This window comes from Rattus norvegicus, chromosome X (genome assembly GCF_021556685.1).
Source record: "Rattus norvegicus strain SHRSP/BbbUtx chromosome X, alternate assembly SHRSP_T2T, whole genome shotgun sequence".
In the NCBI taxonomy this organism is placed as follows: Eukaryota; Metazoa; Chordata; class Mammalia; order Rodentia; family Muridae; genus Rattus; species Rattus norvegicus.
In genome coordinates, this window is record NC_141554.1 from 15,954,615 (window position 1) to 15,964,142 (window position 9,528).

At 42.4% G+C, this 9,528-nt stretch overlaps 1 pseudogene; it reads right to left on the reverse strand.

Moving 5' to 3' along the window:
- Positions 1 to 520: 520 nt before the first annotated feature.
- On the reverse strand, positions 521 to 1,613 carry Gapdh-ps81 (Glyceraldehyde-3-phosphate dehydrogenase, pseudogene 81; annotated as a pseudogene).
- Between the last annotated feature and the right edge of the window lie 7,915 nt (positions 1,614 to 9,528).

The following is a 9,528-nucleotide window of genomic DNA, read 5'->3' on the forward strand; positions in this document are numbered from 1 at the left end:
AATGGCCAGATTCACCACAATTAAATCATTGAGCATTTTGATTCCTAAGACTTCTAGCTATGTCCTGTGATGTTCCTGAGAGCCAATTACAGTTGTCTCTCTTATCCATTTGTCTATCAGGATTCCTTGTGCTTTCAATGCTCTTGTTGTTCTTACATTCAGTATTCACATTTTTCAAATGCTAAGATCTCTATCAGTGACTGTCTGGTTCCAGGGTTTGATATGGCTCTATTTATAGTTCAACCCAATCTCTGTAAGAAAACAGTAAAGGCTTCTGTAGGTCCCTGTATTGCCTTTGTAAATGAGGTAGATTTCTTCCCTGGCTCCTAAATCATATCCCAAACTCTTAAAGTTGCAACATGACATTGTTCAATTATGATATCATCAGATTGGACTTGTTCTTTTGTGTGTGTGGTAGGGGGTGCACTGAATGCTATTGATGGTATTCAAGAGAGTAAGGAGGGTTCCCTAGGCCCTGTTATTATGGGGGTCTGGGGTGGAAATTGTGAGGGAGATGCTCAGTGTTGGGGGCTGAGTTGGAACAGGGACTCCTCAGCAACGGAAGGTCTCTCTCTTGTTCTCAGTGTCCTTGCTGGGTGGGTGGTCCAGGGATTTTTACTCCTTGGAGGCTATGTAGGCCATGAGGTCCACCACCCTGTTACTGTAGAGGTATTCATTGTCATAACTGGAAATGAGCTTTACAAAGTTGTCACTGAGAGCAATGCCAGCCCCAGCATCAAGGTAGAAGAATGGGAGTTACTGTTGAAGTCACAGGAGACAACTTGGGGCTGGCAGAATGCCCTTTAGTGGGCCTTTGGATGCCTGCTTCACCACATTTTTGATGTCATCATACTTGGCAGATTTCTCTAGGCGGCAAGTCAGATCCACAACAGATATATTGGGAGTAGTAACACAGAAGGCCATGCCAGTGAGCTTCCTGTTCAGCTCTGTGATGACATTGCCCACAGACTTGGCAGCACCAGTGGATGCAGGGATTATGTTCTGGACAGCCCCATAGACATCACACCACAGCTTTCCAGAGGTGCCATCCAGAGTTTTCTGAGTGGCAGCAATAGCATGGACTGTGGTCATGAGTCCTTCTGTGATGCCAAAGTTGTTATGAATGACCTTGGCCAGGGGGCTAAGCAGTTGGTGGTGCAGAATACACTGCTGACAATCTTGAGTGAGTTGTTATATTTTTCTTGGTTCACACCCATCACAAACATGAGGGCATTGGCAGAAAAGGTGGAGATGATGACCCTTTTGGCCCCACCCTTCAATTGGGCCCCAGCCTTCATTATGGTGGTAAAGACGCCAATAGACTCCACAATGTACTCAGCACCGGCATCACCCCATTTGATCTTAGCAGGATCTTGCTCCTGGAAGATGGTGATGGGCTTCCTGTTGATGACAAGCTTCCCATTCTCAGCCTTGACTGTGTCACTGAATTTGCCATGGGTAGAGTCATACTGGAACATGTAGACCATGTAGTTGGGGTCAATGAAGGGGTCACTGATGGCAATAATCTACACTTTGCCAACTGCAGAGCAGAAGGCAGCTCTGGTAATCAGGTGCCCAATATGGCCAAATCTGTTTACACAGACCTTCACCATCTTGTCTACCAGACAAGGCTGGCACTGTATGAGAAGATGTGGAATAGGGAGGAGCAGAGAGCCTGGATTTCTTCTTGTAGATCAGCATAATGCTCTTCACCAAGAAGCTAGCCTTTAGTAACATTTATCCTCCTTGCTATATTATGTTGTTCCTTTTTTGTGCCTTTCTGCCTCCACCACAACAACCATTGTAATTGCTGACCAGCTTCTAGCACAGATAACACCAATCCCTTCCAGACTTGGAGAGTAACCCTATTCTGCATAGCCCAAGTACTTAATATTTGCTTAACAAATAGAGAGTGCAAGCCATATAATATAATAGCCTCTATTTTTTTTAGGAATAAAAAGAAAAATATTTATTCAACGCAGCTAGTGCTGGCTAATTTTATGTCAACTTGACACAAGCTAGAGTTATCTGAAAGGAGGAAACTTCTATTATGAAAATGCCTCCATAAGACCTAACTATAAAGCATTTTCTTTTTTTTTTATTAACTTGAGTATTTCTTATATACATTTCGAGTGTTATTCCTTTTCCTGGTTTCTGGGCAAACATCCCCCTAATCCCTACCCCTCCCCTTGCTTAGGGGTGTTCCCCTCCCCATCCTCCCCCCATTGCTGCCCTCCCCCCAACAATCTAGTTAACTGGAGGTTCAGTCTTAGCAGGACCCAGGGCTTCCCCTTCCACTGGTGCTCTTACTAGGATATTCATTGCTACCTATGAGGTCAGAGTCCAGGGTCAGTCCATGTATAGTCTTTAGGTAGTGGCTTAGTCCCTGGAAGCTCTGGTTGCTTGGCATTGTTGTACATATGGGGTCTCGAGCCCCTTCAAGCTCTTCCAGTTCTTTCTCTGATTCCTTCAACGGGGGTCCTATTCTCAGTTCAGTGGTTTGCTGCTGGCATTCCCCTCTGTATTTGCTGTATTCTGACTGTGTCTCTCAGGAGCGATCTACATCCGGCTCCTGTCGGCCTGCACTTTTTTGCTTCATCCATCTTGTCTAATTGGATGGCTGTATATGTGTGGGCCACATGTGGGGCAGGCTCTGAATGGGTGTTCCTTCTGTCTCTGTTTTAATCTTTGCCTCTCTATTCCCTGCCACGGGTATTCTTGTTCCCCTTTTAAAGAAGGAGTGAAGCATTCACATTTTGATCATCCGTCTTGAGTTTCATTTGTTCTAGGCATCTAGGGTAATTCAAGCGTTTGGGCTAATAGCCACTTATCAATGAGTGCATACCATGTGTGTTTTTCTGTGATTGGGTTAGCTCACTCAGGATGATATTTTCCAGTTCCAACCATTTGCCTATGAATTTCATAAAGTCATTGATTTTGATAGCTGAGTAATATTCCATTGTGTAGATGTACCACATTTTCTGTATCCCTTCCTCTGTTGAAGGGCATCTGGGTTCTTTCCAGCTTCAGGCTATTATAAATAAGGCTGCGATTAACATAGTGGAGCACGTGTCTTTGTTATATGTTGGGGCATCTTGTTGGTATATGCCCAAGAGAGGTATAGCTGGATCCTCAGGCAGTTCAATGTCCAATTTTCTGAGGAACCTCCAGACTGATTTCCAGAATGGTTGTACCAGTCTGCAATCCCACCAACAATGGAGGAGTGTTCCTCTTTCTCCGAATCCTCGCAAGCATCTGCCGTCATCTGAGTTTTTGATCTTAGCCATTCTCACTGGTGTGAGGTGAAATCTCAGGGTTGTTTTGATTTGCATTTCCCTTATGACTAAAGATGTTGAACATTTCTTTAGGTGTTTCTCAGCCATTCAGGATTCCTCAGCTGTGAATTCTTTGTTTAGCTCTGAACCCCATTTTTTAATAGGGTTATTTGTCTCCTTGCAGTCTAACTTCTTGAGTTCTTTGTATATTTTGGATATAAGGCCTCTATCTGTTGTAGGATTGGTAAAGATCTTTTCCCAATCTGTTGGTTGCTGTTTTGTCCTAACCACAGTGTCCTTTGCCTTACAGAAGCTTTGCAGTTTTATGAGATCCCATTTGTCGATTCTTGATCTTAGAGCATAAGCCATTGGTGTTTTCTTCAGGAAATTTTTTCCAGTGCCCATGTATTCCAGATGCTTCCCTAGTTTTTCTTCTATTAGTTTGAGTGTGTCTGCTTTGATGTGGAGGTCCTTGATCCACTTGGACCTAAGCTTTGTACAGGGTGATAAGCATGGATCGATCTGCATTCTTCTACATGTTGACCTCCAGTTGAACCAGCACCATTTGCTGAAAATGCTGTCTTTTTTCCATTTAATGGTTTTGGCTCCTTTGTCAAAAATCAAGTGCCCATATGTGTGTGGATTCATTTCTGGGTCTTCAATTCTATTCCATTGGTCTATCTGTCTGTCTCTGTACCAATACCATGCAGTTTTTATCACTATTGCTCTGTAATACTGCTTGAGTTCAGGGATAGTGATTCCCCCTGAAGTCCTTTTATTGTTGAGGATAGTTTTAGCTATCCTGGGTTTTTTGTTATTCCAGATGAATTCGCAAATTGTTCTGTCTAGCTCTTTGAAGAATTGGGTTGGAATTTTGATGGGGATTGCATTGAATCTGTAGATCGCTTTGGTAAAATGGCCATTTTTTACTATATTAATCCTACCAATCCATGAGCATGGGAGATCTTTCCATCTTCTGAGGTCTTCTTCAATTTCTTTCTTCAGAGTCTTGAAGTTCTTATTGTACAGATCTTTTACTTGCTTGGTTAAAGTCACACCGAGGTACTTTATATTATTTGGGTCTATTATGAAGGGTATCATTTCCCTAATTTCTTTCTCGGCTTGTTTCTCTTTTGTGTAGAGGAAGGCTACTGATTTATTTGAGTTAATTTTATACCCAGCCACTTTGCTGAAGTTGTTTATCAGCTTTAGTAGTTCTCTGGTGGAACTTTTGGGATCACTTAAATATACTATCATATCATCTGCAAATAGTGATATTTTGACTTCTTCTTTTCTGATCTGTATCCCCTTGACCTCCTTTTGTTGTCTGATTGCTCTGGCTAGAACTTCAAGAACTATATTGAATAAGTAGGGAGAGAGTGGGCCTTGTCTAGTCCCTGATTTTAGTGGGATTGATTCAAGTTTCTCTCCATTTAGTTTAATGTTAGCAACTGGTTTGCTGTATATGGCTTTTACTATGTTTAGGTATGGGCCTTGAATTCCTATTCTTTCCAGGACTTTTATCATGAAGGGGTGTTGAATTTTGTCAAATGCTTTCTCAGCATCTAATGAAATGATCATGTGGTTTTGTTCTTTCAGTTTGTTTATATAATGGATCACGTTGATGGTTTTCCGTATATTAAACCATCCCTGCATGCCTGGGATGAAGCCTACTTGATCATGGTGGATGATTGTTTTGATGTGCTCTTGGATTCAGTTTGCCAGAATTTTATTGAGTATTTTTGCGTCGATATTCATAAGGGAAATTGGTCTGACGTTCTCTTTCTTTGTTGGGTCTTTGTGTGGTTTAGGTATAAGAGTAATTGTGGCTTCATAGAAGGAATTCGGTAGTGCTCCATCTGTTTCAATTTTGTGGAATAGTTTGGATAATATTGGTATGAGGTCTTCTATGAAGGTCTGATAGAATTCTGCACTAAACCCATCTGGACCTGGGCTCCTTTTGGTTGGGAGAACTTTAATGGCTGCTTCTATTTCCTTAGGAGTTATGGGATTGTTTAACTGGTTTATCTGTTCCTGATTTAACTTCGATACCTGGTATCTGTCTAGGAAATTGTCCATTTCCTGCAGATTTTCAAGTTTTGTTGAATATATGCTTTTAAAGTAAGATCTGATGATTTTTTTAATTTCCTCTGAATCTGTAGTTATGTCTCTCTTTTCATTTCTGATTTTGTTAATTAGGACACACTCTCTGTGTCCTCTCGTTAGTCTGGCTAAGGGTTTATCTATCTTGTTGATTTTCTCAAAGAACCAACTTTTGCTTCTGTTGATTTTTTCTATGGTCCTTTTTGTTTCTACTAGGTTGATTTCAGCTCTCAGTTTGATTATTTCCTGCCTTCTACTCCTCCTGGGTGTATTTGCTTCTTTTTGTTCTAGAGCTTTTAGGTGTGCTGTCAAGCTGCTGACATATGCTCTTTCCTGTTTCTTTCTGCAGGCACTCAGCGCTATGAGTTTTCCTCTTAGCACAGCTTTCATTGTGTCCCATAAGTTTGGCCTTCATAAGTTGTACCTTCATTTTCATTAAATTCTAAAAAGTCTTTAATTTCTTTCTTTATTTCTTCCTTGACCAGGTTATCATTGAGTAGAGCATTGTTCAATTTCCACGTATATGTGGGCATTCTTCCCTTATTATTATTGAAGATCAGTTTTAGGCCGTGGTGGTCTGATAGCACGCATGGGATTATTTCTATCTTTCTGTACCTGTTGAGGCCCGTTTTTTGACCAATTATATGGTCAATTTTGGAGAAAGTACCATGAGGAGCTGAGAAGAAGGTATATCCTTTTGCTTTAGGATAGAATGTTCTATAAATATCTGTTAAGTCCATTTGGCTCATGACTTCTCTTAGTCTGTCTACGTCTTTGTTTAATTTCTGTTTCCATGATCTGTCCATTGATGAGAGTGGGGTGTTGAAATCTCCCACTATTATTGTGTGAGGTGCAATGTGTGTTTTGAGCTTTAGTAAGGTTTCTTTTACGTATGTAGGTGCCCTTGTATTTGGGGCATAGATATTTAGGATTGAGAGTTCATCTTGGTGGATTTTTCCTTTGATGAATATGAAGTGTCCTTCCTTATCTTTTTTGATGACTTTTAGTTGAAAATTGATTTTATTTGATATTAGAATGGCTACTCCAGCTTGCTTCTTCTGACCATTTGCTTGGAAAGTTGTTTTCCAGCCTTTCACTCTGAGGTAATGTCTGTCTTTGTCTCTGAGGTGTGTTTCCTGTAGGCAGCAGAATGTAGGGTCCTAGTTGCCTATCCAGTTTGTTAATCTATGTCTTTTTATTGGGGAGTTGAAGCCATTGATGTTGAGAGATATTAAGGAATAGTGATTATTGCTTCCTGTTATATTCATATTTCGATATGAGGTTATGTTTGTGTGCTTTTCTTCTCTTTGTTTTGTTCCCAAGATGATTAGTTTCTTGCTTCTTCTAGGGTATAGCTTGCTTTTTTATGTTGGGCTTTACCATTTATTACCTGTGTAGTGCTGGATTTGTAGAAAGATATTGTGTAAATTTGGTTTTGTCATGGAATATCTTGGTTTCTCCATCTATGTTAATTGAGAGTTTTGCAGGATACAGTAACCTGGGCTGGCATTTGTGTTCTCTTAGGGTCTGTATGACATCTGTCCAGGATCTTCTGGCTTTCATAGTCTCTGGCGAAAAGTCTGGTGTGATTCTGATAGGTCTGCCTTTATATGTTACTTGACCTTTTTCCCTTACTGCTTTTAATATTCTTTCTTTATTTTGTGCGTTTGGTGTTTTGACTATTATGTGACGGGAGGTGTTTCTTTTCTGGTCCAATCTATTTGGAGTTCTGTAGGCTTCTTGTATGCCTATGGGTATCTCTTCTTTTAGGTAAGGGAAGTTTTCTTCTGTGATTTTGTGAAGATATTTACTGGTCCTTTGAGCTGGGAGTCTTCACTCTCTTCTATACCTATTATCCTTAGGTTTGATCTTCTCATTGAGTCCTGGATTTCCTGTATGTTTTGGACCAGTAGCTTTTTCCGCTTTACATTATCTTTAACAGTTGAGTCAATGATTTCTATGGAATCTTCTGCTCCTGAGATTCTCTCTTCCATCTCTTGTATTCTGTTGGTGAAGCTTGTATCTACAGCTCCTTGTCTCTTCTTTTGGTTTTCTATGTCCAGGGTTGTTTCCATGTGTTCTTTCTTGATTGCTTCTATTTCCATTTTTAATTCCTTCAACTGTTTGATTGTGTTTTCCTGGAATTCTTTCAGGGATTTTTGTGACTCCTCTCTATGGGCTTCTACTTGTTTATTTATGTTTTCCTGGAATTCTTTCAGGGATTTTTGCGATTCCTCTCTGTAGGCTTCTACTTGTTCTCTAAGGGAGTTCTTCAAGTCTTTCTTGTCCTCCAGCATCCTGATCAAATATGATTTTGAAACTAGATCTTGCTTTTCTGGTGTGTTTGGATATTCCCTGTTTGCTTTGTTGGGAGAATTGGGCTCTGATGATGCCATGTAGTCTTGGTTTCTGTTTCTTGGGTTCCTGCGCTTGCCTCTTGCCATCAGATTATCTCTAGTGTTACTTTGTTCTGTTATTTCTGACAGTGGCTAGACTGTCCTATAAGCCTGTGTGTCAGGAGTGCTGTAGACCTGTTTTCCTGTTTTCTTTCAGCCAGTTATGGGGACAGAGTGTTCTGCTTTTGGGCGTGTAGTTTTTCCTATCTACATGTCTTCAGCTGTTCCTGTGAGCCTGTGTCTTGAGTTCACCAGGCAGGTTACTTGCAGCAGAAAAGTTGGCCTTACCTGTGGTTCCGAGGCTCAAGTTTACTCGTGGGATGCTGCCTACTAGCTTTCCGCGGTGGCAGCAACAAGGAAGATCTGTGCCGCCCTTTCCCGGGAGCTTCCGTGCACCAGGGTTCCAGATGGCATTTGGTGTTTTCCTCTGGAGTCAGAGATGTGTGCAGAGTGCAGTCTCTTCTGGTTTCCCAGGCGTGTCTGCCTCTCTGAAGGTTTAGCTCTCCCTCCCACGGGATTTGGGTGCAGAGAACTGTTTATCCGGTCGGTCCCTTCAAGTTATGGCAGTGTCTCAGACGCAGTGGATCTGCTGCTCCTGGGCCCTCCTCTACGGGGACCCAGAGGCCGTATACAGTTTCCTCTTGGGCCAGGGATGTGGGCAGGGGTGGGCAGTGTTGGTGGTCTCTTCCACTCTGCAGCCTCAGGAGTGCCCACCTGACCAGGCGGTGAGGTCTCTCTCCCACGGGGTTTGGGAGTAGAGAGCTGCTGCTGCGGGCAGGGATCCGCTGGTTTGGGACTCCCCCCCCCCCCCCCCCCGCTAAATACCGGAAGTGCCCGGTCCTAGAGGAATTTTGCCTCTGTGTGTCCTGAGTTCACCAGGCAGGTCGCTTGCAGCAGAAAAGTTGGTCTTACCTGTGGTCCCGAGGCTCAAGTTTGCTCGTGGGGTGCTGCCTACGAGCTCTCCGCGGTGGCAGCAACCAGGAAGATCTGCCTTAGGAAGAGTCAGCTCAGCAGCTTGGTTCACAACAGCTGAGTTCCTTGGGGAGGGAACATATTTAAGCCACTTCTGATATTCCTCATCAAATGATAGAAAAAAAAACAAAAATAAAAGAAACAAAATGAAAAAGAAAGGAAAGGACACGACTGCTCCTAGGTATGGTGGAGGAGAAAGTTTATTGTAGAGAGGTGGGAGAGCACAGCCAGAAGCAAGCACATCTCTAATAGCCTCTTTAAAATGCTTTAGATCTAGCATTTCTAGTGGACACAAAGTCAGCTCATAATAAACATGACCACCCTTGTTAGCAGGCATTTGCTTCACAGAAACTGGGAAGACTGCAGTTGCCAGGTAAATCCTCTGATGAGCACTTGGCTGAACATAATCCACTGTCCCTGTATGCCTCCTGCTCTTCCCAGCCCCTTGTCTCATGGAGGTACTCTGGGCATCTGGCAGTGAAAGTGTGTGGAGCGTGGTGGAGCAGCAATTTGTCTTCTCTACTAGTCTGCTTCCTCTCTTGCATCATTCAGTAAATACCTGGTCTTAGACACCAAGCCTAAACCCTGATGTCCTCCTCCCACTGGTTCTTTTTGCTTCCCAAGCACTTCTACCTCTGTCTGCAAATCTCTAAGTGCAAAGCCAACTCTGTAATCCATTCTAACACAAGAGAATTTAGTAAACCTTCTGAGTTTTCAGCTTTCCCTCCAATCTTTCCTAGAACAGTATACCTAAAGACTATGAAGCAAAACCAGAAAACTCC